The sequence below is a fragment of the Polypterus senegalus genome, chromosome 10 (assembly GCF_016835505.1).
Source record: "Polypterus senegalus isolate Bchr_013 chromosome 10, ASM1683550v1, whole genome shotgun sequence".
Taxonomy (NCBI): domain Eukaryota; kingdom Metazoa; phylum Chordata; class Cladistia; order Polypteriformes; family Polypteridae; genus Polypterus; species Polypterus senegalus.
In genome coordinates this window covers 80454846-80473412 of record NC_053163.1, presented here as the reverse complement: position 1 = coordinate 80473412, position 18567 = coordinate 80454846, and positions in this window count along the sequence as shown.

The window sequence follows — 18567 nt, the reverse complement described above, 5'->3', positions numbered from 1 at the left end:
ACAAAAAAAGGAAATTGATCGAGAGAAAAACAATGTCAGAGAAATTTGAAAGTTCAAGTTTACAAAGTCGTACAGTGTCCGAAATAAAAAAGAAGTTGTCAGATATCAAAGTCGTTGTGAAAAGGCAAGTCGTAGCCCACCATGTGAGAGTCATATGGAAGCTTATTAGGGAACAGAGAAAAGACAAAAAATAGGCACACAGTGGCAAAAAAAGCTGGAAATGTCAACTTTAACCTTGAAATTTCCACTTTAATCACATAGTTTATTTTGTCATTAAAGTAGAACATCATAAACTTAATCTTAAAATCGTTTAATTTACTACTTTCTCAAATACCATCGTAACTAAAGTAGCATGTTAAATGCTTTGTAATGTATGTGTTCTTCTATGTGTGTGAATCACTACGTGCTTCTTAAACAAGCTTTCTCTTTCTCCGACAGGACACAGAATCCATTACATTAATGATTTTACAGCTCTCTTAATTAAATTAAATTACTAAGATGTATACTTGATATTTTCATGATGATAAGAATTAAAGCATATTATTAAACATGGGAACCTGATGGCACAGTGATAGTGACGAGCTGGCACCCTGTCCAAAAATTGTTCCTGCCTTACGCAAGATGCTTGCTGAGCCATGCGCTACCTTTGATGAAATAATTTATTGCAGCAGTACTGTCTCTTTCAAATGTACTAACCTTAATTCCTGTCCTTCCTTTTCTTTCTCCAAGTACCCAATCGCCACACAATCAGCTCTGTAATGTATGTCAAGCCATCTGTAAGCTTAGAACGCAGATTCTTCAAAACTTTTAAGGAACATTGAAATATCTTCGTAGTACATGTTTAATTATTCTGTCCATCCAGTGTTGTGCCAGTCCCAGCAAGCATACAGCGCAAGGCAGGAACAATCCCTGAACGGGGCACCAGATCATCGCTAGCTCTTTATAAAGTGGCTCAGGTTGTGCAATATTATAACTGTATCGCAAGTTTACAGTGAGGTAATTGTACATATTGGTACAAACAGTTCTATAAGGAGCACTTGATGGAGTGATTGTATTTTGAGCTCTTGGGATGAAACTGTTTCTAAACCGTGAGGTCCCTACAGGAAAGGCTCTGAAGAGTTCAATAGACTGTGTGCATGGCTGAGGCAGCGTGTGCTTGATGCTGTATATCGATAATTGTCTTTCCGATCAGCTGCTTGAGAGCTGTGATTCCACACTCAGATACAGTGGGATAAATACTTGAGAGTAACAATGCTTAAGCAGCTATGGTATTTGGAATAGATCGGCCAATCTGTGGACCATTATATTGTTACATGTTAATTACAATCAGATGCCTTAAACTAATAAACAATATGCGGTTAATTGTGGTTAAAGCCGTCAAAGATGTGCATCTAAAAAAGAAAGCGCAACCACACTGGAACAAAAGCACTGCTTTGACACTGGGTGCTGTCAGTTTGGAAAAATCGAGCCAAGAACTTGCATACGCCAAGGATTTAGCTGGCATGAAAATGTACGTGGATTTACACCAAGTTTAATTTTTATACATTGTGATGCGAGTGTGGAAATGAGGCCCCAGATGTTAAACTGAGATTAAAATGTTATTATAAATGGGAATCCCATCTATAAAGGTGATGAAAACAGTGGCCAGTGATAAAAGTTTCACAGACTCAAATGCCCCTCCCTATTCACTCCACAAATGAGCACCTCTGTGCTGTCAGTATTAATGATTAGGAAGGGGAATGCAACTTTGTACCAAGACCTGAATGTAACAACATTTGGTTCACTTTGTGTTAGTTCTTGTACTGCAATCTTTACTAAATGTATCTGTCCAGGTATGACAGACTAAAAGGTACAGGTAAAAGTACAGGTACTATGTCATCTCAGTATGTATATAAAATCCAACGTCTGTCTGTCTGTATGTCTGTCCACTTTTCACGAGAGAACTACTTAACAGATTGAGATTGAATTTTTTCTATAATTTCTTGAACATTCCGGTTGATTTTGCGACTTTTCTCATTGTGCTATTATAGTTCACTTGTGGCACTGATTAATTTGCATGAATCCGAGAGGCAGACTGCGGGCCAAGGGGATAGGAAGGTGGAAACTCAGGAGTAGGAAGCCGGATGGGGCCCTCCTCACTCACGTGCCAGCCTCTGTTCAAGTCACTGTACCTGTTGTTCAGCAGACATTATCATCTAGAGAGCGTTAAAGAGTAATTTTTGATGTTTTTCAGAGAGAGATCATAGCTACGTGTGTTTTAGACAGTACCTGGTCATTGGCCACATGCTCTTCTCCCCATGCGGGGGATGCTCTCCCATCAGAACTGAACACAATCACATACAGTGGTATCGTTTGATGTAGGACTGTACCTACCATCCTCTTGGCCAGAGATGCCTTGTCGACTTTTTACATTTTTGGCAAAGAGATCACAGCTACATTCTTACCTGAGAGCAAAACCAAAAATATTGTATATCAAGAGGCACCCATATATGAAATCTCTCAATACAAATTATTATTATTATTTAAATTGATTTTCAAAATTTGTCCTGTTTCACTACTATGTGGGAAGAGTCACAAGGGACAGCTAGTCATTCATATAAAGGAAAACTACTCTGCTGTAAATGTAGGTCATAACAGGCACTGAATTTACACGTGAATGAAAGCCTAACCCCTGTAAAAACTGTTTGACAAGCAGTGAACCAGCACTTCTTATCATTAAAGGTGGCACTCTGAAACACTTTAATAATATATTTATCAAAATATTTTGCATCAAGATCTTGGCCAACAATATAGTTAATTTACACTGCCACTATAGGGATATCTGAAAAATGGGGGAAACATTATTTCCAGCAAAAATAGCTGGTGCTGCAAGAGTAATAAATGATAAATGACGCAGATGGACAAGCTTTCTCCTGCCTGATTACTGACTCAGAAAAGGTTTTATCAAACCTGTCCTGGTAGAGGATAGGTTTCTTTCTTTAACTGATACATTAATGTTTACCAAAACATATGTTCCCTCAATGCACTCTTTTTCCAAGTATTTGATGTAGGATAACATAATGGACAAAAAAATCACAGCACATAACCACAATTTTATAAAAAAAAACAACTATGAGGAAACGATTATAAAACTAGATATAAAATTATTAATTAATTAAATTAAAAATCATTTATGACACAAAGATGAACACTGAAATAGATAGATAGATAGATACTTTATTAATCCCAAGGGGAAATTCACAAACAAGCTGACAATAATTTTATGGTGGACACTCCTTTTAGCAACAGAAACAAAGGCATCAAGTGAGTTAATAAGTTTATAACAGGTCCGGTTTACCCGGTATGCATTCTATGTGGTATCAAGTGGAACCACTCAAGAAGTCATCCACTCATCACTTGGTTTCTTCAGGTTTGGCCTGTGACTTTGGATTCTCTGAAGCATTACTTATCACTCCATTAGACTATAATAGTCATAGTTGAAGAAGCCACACAACAAAGGTTGTTGACATTTTAACCTGTCAAATATTGCAGCCTAGTTCCATAGGTAATGAAAATATTATAATTTCCACTATACTCTTATTAAAATAGACCCCGGGACTAGTAAGAATCTCAAGAGCCATTTTTTAAATAACTTGTTTTGTCTTTGTTTTCTCTTTCCCATATCTTGTAGTTACACTGTGAATCACTTGCACCTGGCCAGTGTACTCTGTACCTTTAACGCTGTAAAGAATGAAGGAAGGCTACAAGTATGATGATACCTGCAGCATCAAATCTTGTCAGACTTTTCATCAGATTTGTGCAATAACAAATAACCTAATCACATTTCAGCACTGTACAATGTCCAGGTGGGTAAGTTTTCTGATCCTGAAAAACTCTGCAGGTTTATTTTCATTCTATTCCAGCCATCTGATCATAGCATATGTTATCAAATTGGACATTGACCTTTGCCATTATACCCATTAGAGACTTGCAAACTGCCTGAATTTAATTATAATGTAATTTACATTTACCTACATTATTTACTAGCATAGAGAAACACTCATCTCTTAAAACAGGCACAATAGTACAATGGATGTCTGTTTGTGCCTTTAAGAATATGAGGCCTTCTGTCTCTCATTCTTTGTGTCTTGTTGCCTTTGTTTATTAGACATTCTAGCCTTTACATCACCCTTTCTTTGTGCTTGTTGTTGCCCTTGTTCAGTGGACATTCTACCCCACATACCTCTCTTTCATTGTGTTTTTTTGCCTTTGTTCATCAGACATTCTAGCCCTCATGTCCCTCTTGTTTTGTGTTTTTTCTTGCCTTTATTGATTGGACATTCTACTCCATATGTCTATTTTTCCTTGTGGTTCTTCTTACCTTTGTTCAGTCGACTTGTGGATGTTGGATAATATTACACACGGGGACGAATGCCAGGTGACAGATGTTTTATTCTTATATATATATATATATATATATATATATATATATATATATGCACCTTCATTTTTGCCGTTTGTCTATTTTGTAATTCTTTCTTTTCCTATTTGCAATGCACTTTAAGCTCCACTTTTGTTTGAAATTGTTTGATGTCATTGTTTAGATGAATGTTGCTGAAAATATCAGGAATATTAAAATTGCTGTGTGTTTATTTGTTTTGCCATTACATTTTATTGAATTCAAAAAACTCTGGAACAATCACAGTTGAATTCAGGGCAAGATAACAAACGAAAACCCCAGGCTTCAAAGGAAAACTAAAGAAAAGAGGGAACTGGGAAATAAAGTATGGACCAGCACAGCCACAAGAGAGAGCAGCAGCCATTCCAACAGATCAGAAAGTAAAAGCCTAAGAGACAGACAGATTGCTGTTTTATTGCTTGGCAGTTATAGGCTATTGCAACAAATGTACTTCGTCTTCATGTGAAAGGCCAGCAGATCAAAAATGGACATTAGATTTCTAATATTAATATAGGTAAAGACAAAAATTACTAGCAAGTACTTTTAAAGCTGCTTTAACTGCCTTGCAGGATATTTCCCAACAAAACTGTATAGAGAAAAAATAATTATTTACTTGTCTATTTTTGCCCTGGAGTACACAAAAGAGGCTTCCTAGTACAAATACAAACAGGTTTTCACATAGGCAGCCATATAGAACATTCAAGGAAAAAAAATCAAAACTCTAAAGTTCTTTTAAAATAGCTGAATTGATCAAAGAGGCTTTCAAACATGTTTGCCCTAAAGCTAGCGAGACTGACACATAATGAGCTCCAGGAGCTAGGGGGTGTTGATTTCTAAAGTGCTGCCACTCTAACAGTAAAGAGATGATTATTAGCTCGGAAGTCACTATTAGAGCATTATACACAAGGGCTGACCAGAAAATTTCACACACCTAATGCAAAGAGACGATTAAGCTAAAGGACCTGCACTTGAGCCTAAGCTATAGTGAAAAGGCTCTTGGATTTTTTGAAAGTGGTAAAAAAAAAAAACAACAACAAAAATTACTCAAATATGTGTTCATTTGTATCAAGTTTTTGCACACTATTTATCATATTTTATATTACAGCTGCCATTCATGAGTTCAGAAAAGCTGACGCCTTATCAGGAGCCGACTGAGCGACTTCCGACAAACAGTGGATTCAACAGAGAAGCTGTGATTAGAGGCATTTGCAATTAATAAGAATAAAATATGATTTTGTTACCTGTACTGACACCAGATATTTGTTAATAGCAAATTAGAAATCTTGTCAAACAAAACCCCCTGAGGTGATGAAAATGAACAGCAAATTTAGCTGACCTCCTATTTCTGAATGTAAAAATTATAGCTAATGTAGTAAACAAGATCAGGCAATATTGTTTATTTAAAGTAACAAAATCCTACTCAAATACAGAGCTAAAACAAACATTAGTAATATCAATGGAAAGGTAAAGGATTGGACTTCAAGTAAGCGCAAAGCAAGCAAACAAACAATTTTTCCCCCCAAACATGATCTCATAAACAATTCCTTATTCAAGCCCCCCTCAACTGCCTCAAGTAGGTCACATGAAATTGCACTGAGCTGTAATAATTAAATTCCAGTAACTAAAATAATCCTCTAAAGGCAAGTATATGCAGAAAAAAAAAGATGCTAATAAGGATAACAATATGAAGCATATACTATATATACATTTCTTTTGCAAATACAGGAAAACAGGAATAGTTGATCAAATTCAAGATAAAGCCCACTTCATGGAAACCATGCTTATAGTTGCCTGATATGTTAAAATGTACCCTTTGATCCTGTTTGTACACATCTAATATGATCATCAGCCTAATATAAAAATGAAATCTTGAAAGGAGATTTTTATTTACTGTACTACAGTCAGTCAGTATTTTTCACATTTAGCAATCTGCACTGATAGTAGTAGTTTTTGATAAACACTGGATCAACTAATAAAATGTCACATTGACCTACAGCCAACCTTAAATTCAGGCATCTCACACTGCAAAACACTTTATGTTTATATATATTTTACCAGTATAGGGCTGTAATAATGCTTTGTAATCATTACATTTTAAAAAAGTAATGTTTACTACCATGAATGACTAGTTAAATTCAGTAATTTTTCATTACCAAAAAGGGAAAACTAGGGCCTCATGTATAAACAGTGCGTACGCACAGAAATGTTGCGTAAGAACTTTTCCACGTTCAAATCGCGATGTATAAAACCTACACTTGGCGTAAAGCCACGCACTTTTTCACAGTACCTCATGCCTTGTCGTACGCAAGTTCTCCGTTCGGTTTTGCAGACTGGCGGCACCCAGCGTCAAAGCAATGGTAATGTTCTTCTGTGATTACTCATTATTTTCATGACACGGCTTTATAAATACACCGAAACTAACCGCATATTGTTTATTAGTGTAATGCATCTGATTGTAATTAACTCGTAACAATATAATGGTTCAGGGAACAGCCATAGTATTCCAAATACCATAACTGCTTTAGCCTTCTTCTTCTTCTTCGTCTTCTTCTTCTTCTTTCAGCTCCTCCCGTTAGGAGTTGCCACAGCGGATCATCTTTTTCCATATTACTCTCACTGCACGACTCGGAGTATTAATATAACTGTATCTGAGTGTGAATCACAGCAGCAGCTGATCGGAAAGAGAATTATCGGTATACAGCTTTAAGGACACGCTGTCTCAGCCACTGCAAAACGTTTTAAAGCCTTTCCTGTACAGACCTCGCGGCTCAGAAACAGTTTAATCCCAAGAACTTTAAATGCACTCAATCAATTGCTCCTTGTAGAACGGTTTGTACTTATAAGTACCATCACCCCACTGTAAACTTGCACTACAGTTATAATATCTCACAACCTGAGCCACTTTATAAAGCGCGTATTTACATATGATGACGATATAATTTTTAAGGTGAAATGCAGCAAAATATGTTTGTTAAATTATACACATAAAACTTTAACTTCATTTAAATAATCTATATTCTTCACTGGGAGTGTCGTGAAGGATAGAATAATTAAACATGTACTACGAAGATATTTCAATGTTCTTTAAACGTTCTGAAGAATCGGCGCTAAGCTTACAGATGGCTTAACTTCTATTACAGAGCTGATTGTGTGGCGATCGGTTACTTGGGGAAAGAAAAGCACTGACTGCAGTGACGGCTACGCCAAAATATATTGAATATAAAACAGAAAGAGAAAATAACAACGCAGCTAAAAACGCAGCGACAAATTTCGACAATAAATTATTTAATCGAAGTGAAACTCATGTTTAATAACGTGCTTTAACTCCTATCATCATGAAAATGACATCACATATACATCTCAGTATTTTAGTTATTCAGAGAGCTGTAATATCACGAATGTAATGGACTCTGTGTCCAGTTGGAGGAAGAGAGCCAGTTTAAGAAGCAAGTAGTGATTCACACACATAGAGCACATACGAGTAGAAGATCAAATACAAAACAAAGCATTTAACGTGCTACTTTAATTACGGTGTGATCTGAGAAACTGGTTAATTAAACGATTTTAAGATGAAGTTTATAATGTTCTACTAAATGACAAAGTAAACTACGTGATTAAAGTGGAAATGTCGAGATTGAAGTTGACATTTCGTGCTTTTTCCCCACCGTGTGCCTTTTTTGTCTGTACCCTAATAAGCTTTCATATGACACTCAGACAGTGGGCTTACAACTCTTCTTTTCACGGCGACTTTGATATGTGACTTCTTTTTTATTTCCGGCACTGTGCGATTTTGTGAATGTAAGCTTTCAAGTTCCTCCAACACGCTATGTCACTCGATCAACTTCATTTTGTTGATTATACCGCTGTTTATTTGAACAAATAGTATGTTTTTCCTTTGCCTCCACTTGGTATTCGCTGAAATTCTTATATTTTCCCCGTGCTTTTCCCATTGTCTTTTCACAGAAGGCTGCGCTTAAGGGCGATTTATATTGATTTGCATATTCAAATAGGCGTAATTCTGGGAGGATTTGGAGCGTTACATAATGCGCGTGCACGAGCGTTAGTTTTCACACTGATCGGGATTTATGTAGCGGAAGAACATGGAAGTTGGAGTACGCACAGATTCCTGCATCTGGATTTTTCTGTGCGTAAGCACATTTCGGCTTTTGTGCTTACGCCATGTTATAGTGCGAGTTCTACGCACGGCGTTATACATGAGGCCCCTGGAGTTTACCCTTTCATTAAAAAGAAATGTTTTTAAATAGCCGTTAAGTGACCTCACATTCAGTGCAGTGAACAAACATCCTGGAAAATCAAACACAATCCACACGAACATGGCTTGATGAGACTCATTGCAATAAAACTACAGACAGTGGAAACAACTTGGTCAGGGTTTACCTACCCCTGTAGAAAAGAAATGTGAAATCTGACAACCTCCAGTTACAAAATAACTGAAAAGTATGTTGAATCGTGCAAGTATGCATGTTTGACTGCAGATAATTATGTGTAAATTTTGGACAATTTGTGAAGTTCCAACTTCAGATTGAGATAGAACCCCAGAGTGATCAAACTGAGAACATGTAGCTAACTTTGACCTTGGGACATTGTCATGACAGACTGTTCACTTTTTTATACTCATAATATTGTAACAGCTTATTTCCAATGAATTTATAAGCACCATGCTATCGTTATAAAATATGTTTTTTTCTAGGCTTTTCTTGAGCTGTAAAAATCAAAGTGATGTCTGTCTTTTATACTCAATAAATACTCAATAAATTCAAATGTAGTCATCTTCTTGATAGGAGTCTTCTTTTTGGATGCCTTTTTTTGATAGTGGGTGCTGCCATATTGTGGGTTGCATCGACATGATGTGGGTCCTGGTTGCTAGGGCCATAGCCTCTAGATTCACAACATCAGGGGCCAACTGGTGAAAAGATATATGATCATCTTGACAGCCATTATGTATTCAAGATTGTGCAAAGCTTATCAATTTTTTATGCTTTGAACTCTGTTTTTTAGTTTGCAATTTGGCTTTGACATCTTTTTCTTTTCCATTTTGACTCTTTTTTTCTCTTGATCTTCACTCTAAATTTTTTAGACTGTTTTTATGTAGTCAGTACACTTACTCAGTTTAACACTAGAATTACCAGAGTCTACGAAAAAACTCGTAATTCCGTTTGCTCAAAAAAATAGACGTGTAATGCCACGAAAAGTGCACGCAGGCACTTCAGTTCATAAGCATTGATGCGAGAATGCAGTCACAAGTACGCTGCAGAGCTACAGCGCATTTTTATGTGAAAACAGCATTCTCAGATGGGGGGTAGGGAAGGATCCTGAACACGACTGAGAATAAAAAGTGAATTAAAAAAAAAAAAAAAACCTAACCTTTACAAGTATCATAAATTACTGGCTGTTACACACTGAAATCAAATGCATGTTTTTATTCTAAAATAGTAAGAATAAGAGCAGTTTACTTCTCAAAACTGAACCATGTGGGATCGAACTCATGACCTTTTGGATACTAGTCTGCAGCTGATACCATTATGCTACTGTGATAGCTGTAGTAAGTATGTGTCAATATGGCATGCTAAGGTGGCTTTTTTCTGCAGTTATATTTTTGAATAAAAGCATACTTGTTCTGTTATATTTGTACCTTTTGTGAAAGTGTGTGATATTTGGATTTCAGGCTTCATACATTATATAGTTTATGCTTACATGTCATTTACTACTACAATATGAAAAATGTTTCTGTTTTAAAAATGTGTTTACACGGATTACTGTAGAAACGGAACACACGTGAAATGCGTGTATTCCAAATAATGATCTATTATTTCCAGTCTAAAACTCCACTTCACTCCCAGATAATCAATCAAGGCATGAGCTGGGAGAAGTCTGTGCCCGTTCTAAGTCGGTGGGGGAATGGAATAGCCGGCTGCTTGCAGCCTGATTTTTATCAGCTCATTTAGATGACAAAAGACGCTGGTGGAGAGCTGTGAACGATTTTAAGAAGCGATTTAAGGTGGGACGGAATTACGAGTTTTTTCGTAGGCTCTGGTAATTCTAGTGTTAAATATCCTAATACTCATACATGTAAGCATTTAAATTAAATAAAATCTGAACAATACACTTACGTATCTGTATGAGAGATACTTTAACCTTTTCAGCTGACAGATTTTAGGTAAAATGACTCAAGTTTGAAAGCTTGAAAGCCAGAATACACAGGAGTTCAGTGTATTCTGGGAAAGCTGAATGGCAAAGCAGGGGTTGTGGTGTTTTACTTAGTTGGAAGCTGCAACTTTTGATTCCCATGAGAAAATAACCTTGAGCTTGTGATAATGATTAAGTAACATTTTATGTATTTTAAGAAAATATAAGCCCTCAGCTAATAGACAGTAAAACCAAGTAAACAAGGTGCTCATTTTGGGAGAAAAAGGAGGAGGAAAGTGACTGCCTATTATTTTTTCAAAAATACTTTTCTCTCAGCTGCTGCTTGAAAAATGAACTCCTCTAGGTCAGTTGTTGATAACTACAAAAATGGAGCCAATGGTTCATTTGCTGCAGTACAAATTGTTTTTATAAAATCTCCAGGCCAGTTGCTGTTTTTCACAAATATATGGACAATTTCATGGAACTTGTCATTTGCTTACAAATGTGCAAGTGCATACACTTTCCAAGTAGCCTCATGCAAAAAAAACAAAAAACTTTTGATTAAAGATATTTATTTTGCACCAAAACTAAAGAATCCATATGGAAATTGTCATCTGGTACTGAATGAAGACTGCATGAACCTACCCAGATTTTATAATTCTTTGGATTGCTCACATTTGCTGCTATTGGCTTTGATGCAAATAAATAGAACTAACTTTTAAGTGATAGCTTATATCAATGTCTTTGTCTGACTGCTATTATCGTAGCAAAGAAGTTAGATTATTCATTCCTTGTGTAGTTATGGTCCCTTAAGGATGCTCCTGTGAAGCTCCCTATTGATGGTAAAACTGGTTCAAAGTAAATATTTGGAAACAGTCCTAGTCAGAGAAGCTGCCTGCTATTAGAGGACCTTGGGATTAAATATACAATTTGTTTAGTGAGACAAGAAAGAGGTTACAGGTAACACATACAATATATAGACGGATTTCACATTTCTTCCTATCCCCCTATCCTCTTCCTAAAAAAACAACCTAAAAGGATAGTTAGTATCTTATACATTAACTGATCTGATTAACATGATAAAACACTATCTACCCTGCCAATATCCAAACACATTAAACAGAAGGATTTGTAATTACTAAGAATATTTGTACTTTGCAAACATATACATTGTATACAGAATGCAAATAATTTGACCTTTGCTATCATCTACACCAAGCATATACAGTATATTTAATTCAGTTAAACTTATACTTTTAAATTTTTTATTATTTTACCCTTTATTAAGTTGGTTGCTGTAGGTACTAGTTAGTTGTATAGCAAGATTTTTGATATAACATTTTTTTACTGAAACCAGCTTTACAATCTACATATTTTTATTGCTACCTTACTTTTAGAATCTGAAACATGAAAAATGCCTCAGGGATATCTCGAGAAGATGTGGAAAATCCTCCATAGCAAATGAGAACACTGTCACACCACCTACATCATCCTCTTATAAGCAGAAGCACACAAATTGAAGCCATAACATTGATTTACATCTTGATTGGACCTGTCATGTTTGACTTTCAAATAATATTTTAAGCAAAAACAAAAGAAGACAATGAGGATGTGCTTTAAGTTCTTTTTCAAAATGAACATGAAAAATAGCACATGATAGAACTTCATAAGAGAACGTTTTTATTGATTCTACCAGGTGAAGTTTCTCTTCTTTTTACTCACATGTGGCACTTGGTGTCACTGCTCAACTGAAAAGTTGTTAGCCTGCATATGGAAAAGTCATTTCTGATAAAAGAACACTAGAATCATCGGGTAGAAGGGCCCTTTCATCAGATTGGCTGGTCTAGCACTTACATAGCTGTGGCATGGTCAGATGGGTTGGGGTTGGGAGGGAAGGCAGCTTGTTGGTCTCCAGGGGCCTCATGTATGAATGGTGCGTAAGCACAGAAATGTGCGCAAGAATTGTTCCACATTCAAATCGCGATGTATAAAATCTACACTTGGCGTAAAGCCACACACTTTTCCACGGTACCTCATACCTTGTCGTACGCAAGTTCTCAGCTCGGTTTTGCAGACTGGCGGCACCCAGGGTCAAAGCAGTACTACTGTTCCTGTGTGGTTACTCTTTGTTTTCCTGACGCGGCTTTATAAATATACTGAAACTATCTGCATATTGTTTATTAGTGTAATGCATCTGATTGTAATTAACTTGTAACAAAATAATAGTCCAGGGAATAGCCATAGTATTCCAAATACCATAACTGCTTTAGCATTGTTACTCTCACTGCACCTTCTTCTTCTTTTTATTCTTTCAGCTGCTCCCTTTAAGGGTTGCCACAGCAGATCATCTTTTTCCATATTACTCTCACTGCACCACTCAGAGTATTTATATCACTGTATCTAAGTGGGGAATCACAGCAGCAGCTGATCGGAAAAAGAATTATCAGTATACAGCATCAAGCCAACGCTGCCTCAGCCACGCCAAAACGTTTCAAAGCCTTTCCTGTACGGACCTCACGGTTCAGAAACAGTTTCATCCCAAGAACTATAAACGCACTCAATCAATTGCTCCTTGTAGAACTGTTTGTACTTATAAGTACAGTTACCCCACTGTAAACTTGCACTACAGTTATTATATTACACAACCTGCACCACTTTATAAAGCGCATATTTACAAATGAAGACGGTATCATTTGTAAGACGAAATGCAGCAAAATATGTTGATTATATAATACAGATAAAACTTTAATTTCATTTAAATAATCTGCATTGCTAATAATTAAACATCTGAGGACATGGTGCCGCAGCTCTTGCATGTTCATGTATTGTTCCTGCCTCGTGCTGTATATTTGCTGAGGCTGGCGCGACACTGGAAGGATAGATGGATAGAATAATTAAACACGTACTATGAAGATATTTCAATGTTCCTTAAAAGTTTTGAAGAATCGTCGTTGTAAGCTTACAGATGGTTTAACATCTATTACAGAGCTGATTGTATGGTGATTGGGTATTTGGAGAAAGAAAAGTAAGGACAAGAATTGAAGGTTAGTACGTTTGAAAGAGACAGTACTGCTACAATAAATTATTTCATCAAAGGTCGCGCATGGCACAGCAGCATCTTGTGTGAGACATGAACAATCACTGCTCCATCGTGTTCTTAATAACATGCTTTCATTCCAATCATCATGAAAATGATACCACGTATACGTCACAGTATTTTAATAATTCAGAGAGCTGTAATATCATGAATGTAATGGATTCTGTGTCCTGTCGGAGAAAGAGAAAGAACGGAAGCACGTAGTGATTCACGCACATACAGCACATTGAAGATCAAATACAAAACAAAGCATTTAATGTGCTACTTTAGTTACAATGGGATTTGAGAAACTAGTAAATTAAATGATTTTAAGATGAAGTTTATGCTCTACTCTAATGACAAAATAAACTACGTGATCAAAGTGGATATTTTGAGATTGAAGTTAACATTTCGTGCTTTTTTCCTACTCTGTGCCTTTTTTTCTCACTGTACCCTAAGCTTCCATATGACACTCAGATGGTGGGCTACGTCTCACCTTTTCACGGTGACTTTGATATGTGACAACATTTTGGCTATACAAGATATAAATTGTTGTTGCTGTTGAAGAGTATGTGGGATAATCACAGACCAAAAGAATGTCAGATATGGGAAAAACCCTTCCACTGCATGTCTGGTCACCTAGAGCATATCTTTGTGGCAGGGATGCATGAATGTATACGTATTTCATCTTGCTACCTGAGGAACACCTCTTTCTTGAAATTGTAGGAATGGAGCATCTTTGTGGTGCACAAAAGTCTTAAATAACAATTCATTCCTATCATAGTGAAGTGTTGGTATATGAGTAGTTATATATTAATTGAATTTTAAGAGGGCTGTTCATGATGACACCTATGATGAAGCCAACCCAAAATAAAGGAAGAAGAAATGCATTAGGCTTTAATCATCACAAATGTAATCAAGGTCTGCTGTATTTGTGACAGTGGATCTCAAATTGGTCCTATTGGCCTTCTTTCATGAAATCAATTTATCTTTATCTGAAAAGATAATTTTAAAAATATAAATATCCTGTATGTATTTACTTTACATTATCTTATCAGGAGCACAAAATAACAAACAATCCATAATGATGATATTGAAGCAAGTGCCACACAAAACACAGAGAAAGGAAAATGGTCAATTTATTAGGTATAGTAGTAATGCAAATGGTCTGTGTTCCTTCTTTTATGAGTTATTTACTGGTGATAAGAAATAAAACATTCAGATGTTTCCAATAGAATATTGTTTCCCTTCAAAGGAATGCATATTGCCAAAAGAAGGAAATTCATGTCCCATCTTTATTTTTTAACAGTCAAACACTGACAAGGGCAAAAAATGAGCAGAACAACCTTGAATATAACATTATAAAGTTTATGTTGTGATTTTTCACAAATCAAAACCTGCTTTCCTTTTCTGTAGACAATATAGTTTTTAAGGAAACTTACTGCAATCCCCCAAACTAAACAAGTTTATATTCTTTTTCAGGCTAAAGCTATAATATAGTTTCTGCAATATCTTACTTAGATATACATTATAACCTCTGTGTGAACTTCACGAATAGATCTAACCATTGAACTGGCCTTTTTCTTTAATTATACTTATTAATTCTGAAGTTATTCTTGCATATTAATAGTTTTTTAATAAACAAATTGACAGCATATGCTTCCTCAGGTGTTAATAAAATAGATGTAATGTTACTGAGTGTAATCCTGTGCAGATTGTTTGTTTTGATTAAAAAAACAAGATTTCGTAACCATCTGTTGTGATATCACAGGTCCCTTTCCTAACAAACATGCCTGACTATTACTTACACTATAATAATTAAAGAAAATTATGAGTCATGGCTATGTTTCATCTGCGATTGCCCGGAGCTCTCATAAATCTGTTGAGAATGTTGTCTTGAGCACAGACAAGAAAACAGAATTACAAACATACACTTTGTTATCAGTAACTCATGAGCTAACAGCCCAGTGGGAAAATTAACCGAGCAGGCTTAAATCAGAATAATTCTTGTAATAAATGCAGTCTTATTATGGTTTTGCTTGACCTTTTATGGTACATTTGCTTATATTTTAGTGGCCAGCAGACTAAGCAGTTATTGATCAGGTGGAGACACCTATCTGATGTGACTAACACAGTAGATTGGCAAAACAAGCATTTATAAACAGGCATGCCCAGCTACCTGTTTGTGACACTGAACACACTACAGAAAGGCACTTTTCTTTAATAAGATTTCCAGGGATAGGGCACACGACAGCGTTGGTGGCGTATGTAGCAGCAGCACAACTACCAGCTAACCCAGTGTTTTACCAATAGGAAAAGTGAGGAGTGCATGAGTGAAGACGCTATGCTTCTGTTGATTTGTAGGCACTTCCCTATGTCCCATAACAACAGGGACGTTTGTTAGGTTGGTGAGGTTAGACAACATGTGTGTTTAGTAAAATGATAACTGTGGCTGATCTTGTAAGGCACGGGTGTCCAACTTTGATCATGGAGGGCTACTGTGATTGCAGATTGCCATTCTAACTCTTTCCTTAACACTTTTTGCTGCTAATTACCTTATTTTTCCTAAATTGTTATTGAATTGCTATTTAAGGCTCAGACCCCTCAATTGTTTCTTTTTTTTTCTTGATTTCCAGCCAAACAATAATGAGATACAAAATGAGTCTACACCTCACTAGCTACTCAATGTCCATCAAATGATATCTGAAAATAATGAAAGGTGAAGCTATGCTCAGGTCCACAACACATTTTGACAGTGCTCTTCGAAAAAGAAGACCAGACTGGCAGAATGACTGCACTTATAAGCCACGTAATTAAATTAACGGTTTAACTAATGCAGTGGTTCTTAACCTGGGTTCGATCGAACCTTAGGGGTTCTGTGAGTCAGTCTCAGGGGTTTGGCGCCGGGAGGTCAAGACATGCACCCGACTCATATGATTTGTATGACATGCCCCGCTTGGTCATCATTAGCTGTAGGTTATTACGCTACATTGTTCAGCCAATTGGTGCTGCAGGGAATTTGGTACACTCAGTAGTCGACTAGTGACTGTCGTGATAGTATGTCGTGAGATTTCTGTCTTAATATTTTAATCCATACTATGTCGACCAAAAAAAGAAAGTGGTTGGACGAATATGTACAACATGGATTCACACATATAACAGAACGTGATGGGATTCAGCGTCCTATCTGCATGATTTGTAATGCCAAGTTAAGCAATTCTAGTCTAGTACCGGCAAAACTAAAAGAACACTTCCTTAACTTACATGGAGATGGGGAATACAAGAACACAACACTTGCTGAATTCAAGATAAAGAGAGCCAGATTTGATGAAAAGGCCACTCTGCCTGCTCTCGGTTTTGTACCCATCAGCAAACTGATCCTAACAGGATCGCACAAAGTTGCTTACCTGATCGCAAAGCAGGGCAAACCTTGGTGAAACACTCATAAAAGCAGCTGTGTTGAAGATGGTGAATCTGATGCTGGGAAAAGCAGCCGAAGTTAAATTATCACAAATTCCTCTTTCAAATGACACTATCAACGACTGAACAGAGGATATGAGCAAAGACATCTTAGCTCAAGTAGTTGCAGATATAATTTCAAGCCCAACAAAATTCAGCCTCCAACTCGACGAGACCACAGACGTTTCTAATCTAAGTCAACTTGCTATATTTGTGCGCTATGTGAAAGATGACATGATAAAGGAAGATTTTTTATTTTGTAAGCCTCTTACAACAACAACTAATGCAGCCGATGTGAAGAAACTTGTGGATGACTTCTTCAGAAGCAACAATCTTTCGTGGCATATGGTTTCTGCAGTTTGTACCGACGGAGCTCCAGTCATGTTGGGAAGAAAGTCTTTTTTTGGTGCGCTAGTGAAAGCTGACACATCACACATTGTTACGTATTGTTTTCTGCACAGGCATGTGCTGGCAACAAAATCTTTGCCTCCAGAAATGACGGAATTATTAAAAATTGTAGTTGAATGTGTGAAATATGTGCGAAATTGTGTGACAAGGCACCGCATTTTCAGTGAGCTGTGTAAAGAAATGGGTTCTGAATTCGATGAACTTCTGTACCATTCTAACGTTCGGTGGTTATCCAGGGGACGGGTGTTGAATTGTGTTTTTGCTATGCGTGTGGAATTAACTACAAGAGCACCAACATCGACATGCAGATTGTTTTAAAAATTCTAGGTTCATTCTCATTTTAGCGTACATGGCCAATATATTTGCAGCTCTTAATCATCTCAATCAGCAGATGCAGGGTGGGGGAGTCAACATCATCGTAGCGGAAGAAAACCTGAAGGCTTTTCAAAAAAAGCTGCCGCTCTGGAAACGATGAACAAAGAGTGATAACTTCGCAAACTTTCCCCTGCTGGACGACTCTGTAAGTAAGATCGAAGATGTGTCTGGAATCGGAGATATTTTTGTACCTACGGAACTGAAGCAAGCAATTGCCACGCACTTAGATGAGCGGATTCTTCCCTACAAGAGAGTCATATCCAGCATGGGTGAGACAGCTGTTTACGTTTGACGTTGACACAGCAGATGTCAATGATGAATACCTCGACGAAATCATTGAAATTCAACAGAGCCAGATTCAACAGAAACTCTTCAGAACAACAACACTCTCATCGTTTTGGTGTTGACAAAAGTTATCCTACTATTGCTAGGAAAGCCCTGGAAATTTTTATACCGTTTTTTACAACATATCTTTGCGAGCAATCTTTGCGAGGATGCTAGACATAAAAATGAAGAAAAGGAACAGACTTTGTTGTGAAAATGACATGAGAGTGGCAATTGCCAAGATGAAGCCACGCATTTCTGAACTGGTCTCTCAAAGGCAACAGCAGAAGTCACACTGATTTGCAATAAATATTCATTATTATTGTAGCCTGGTGAAAAT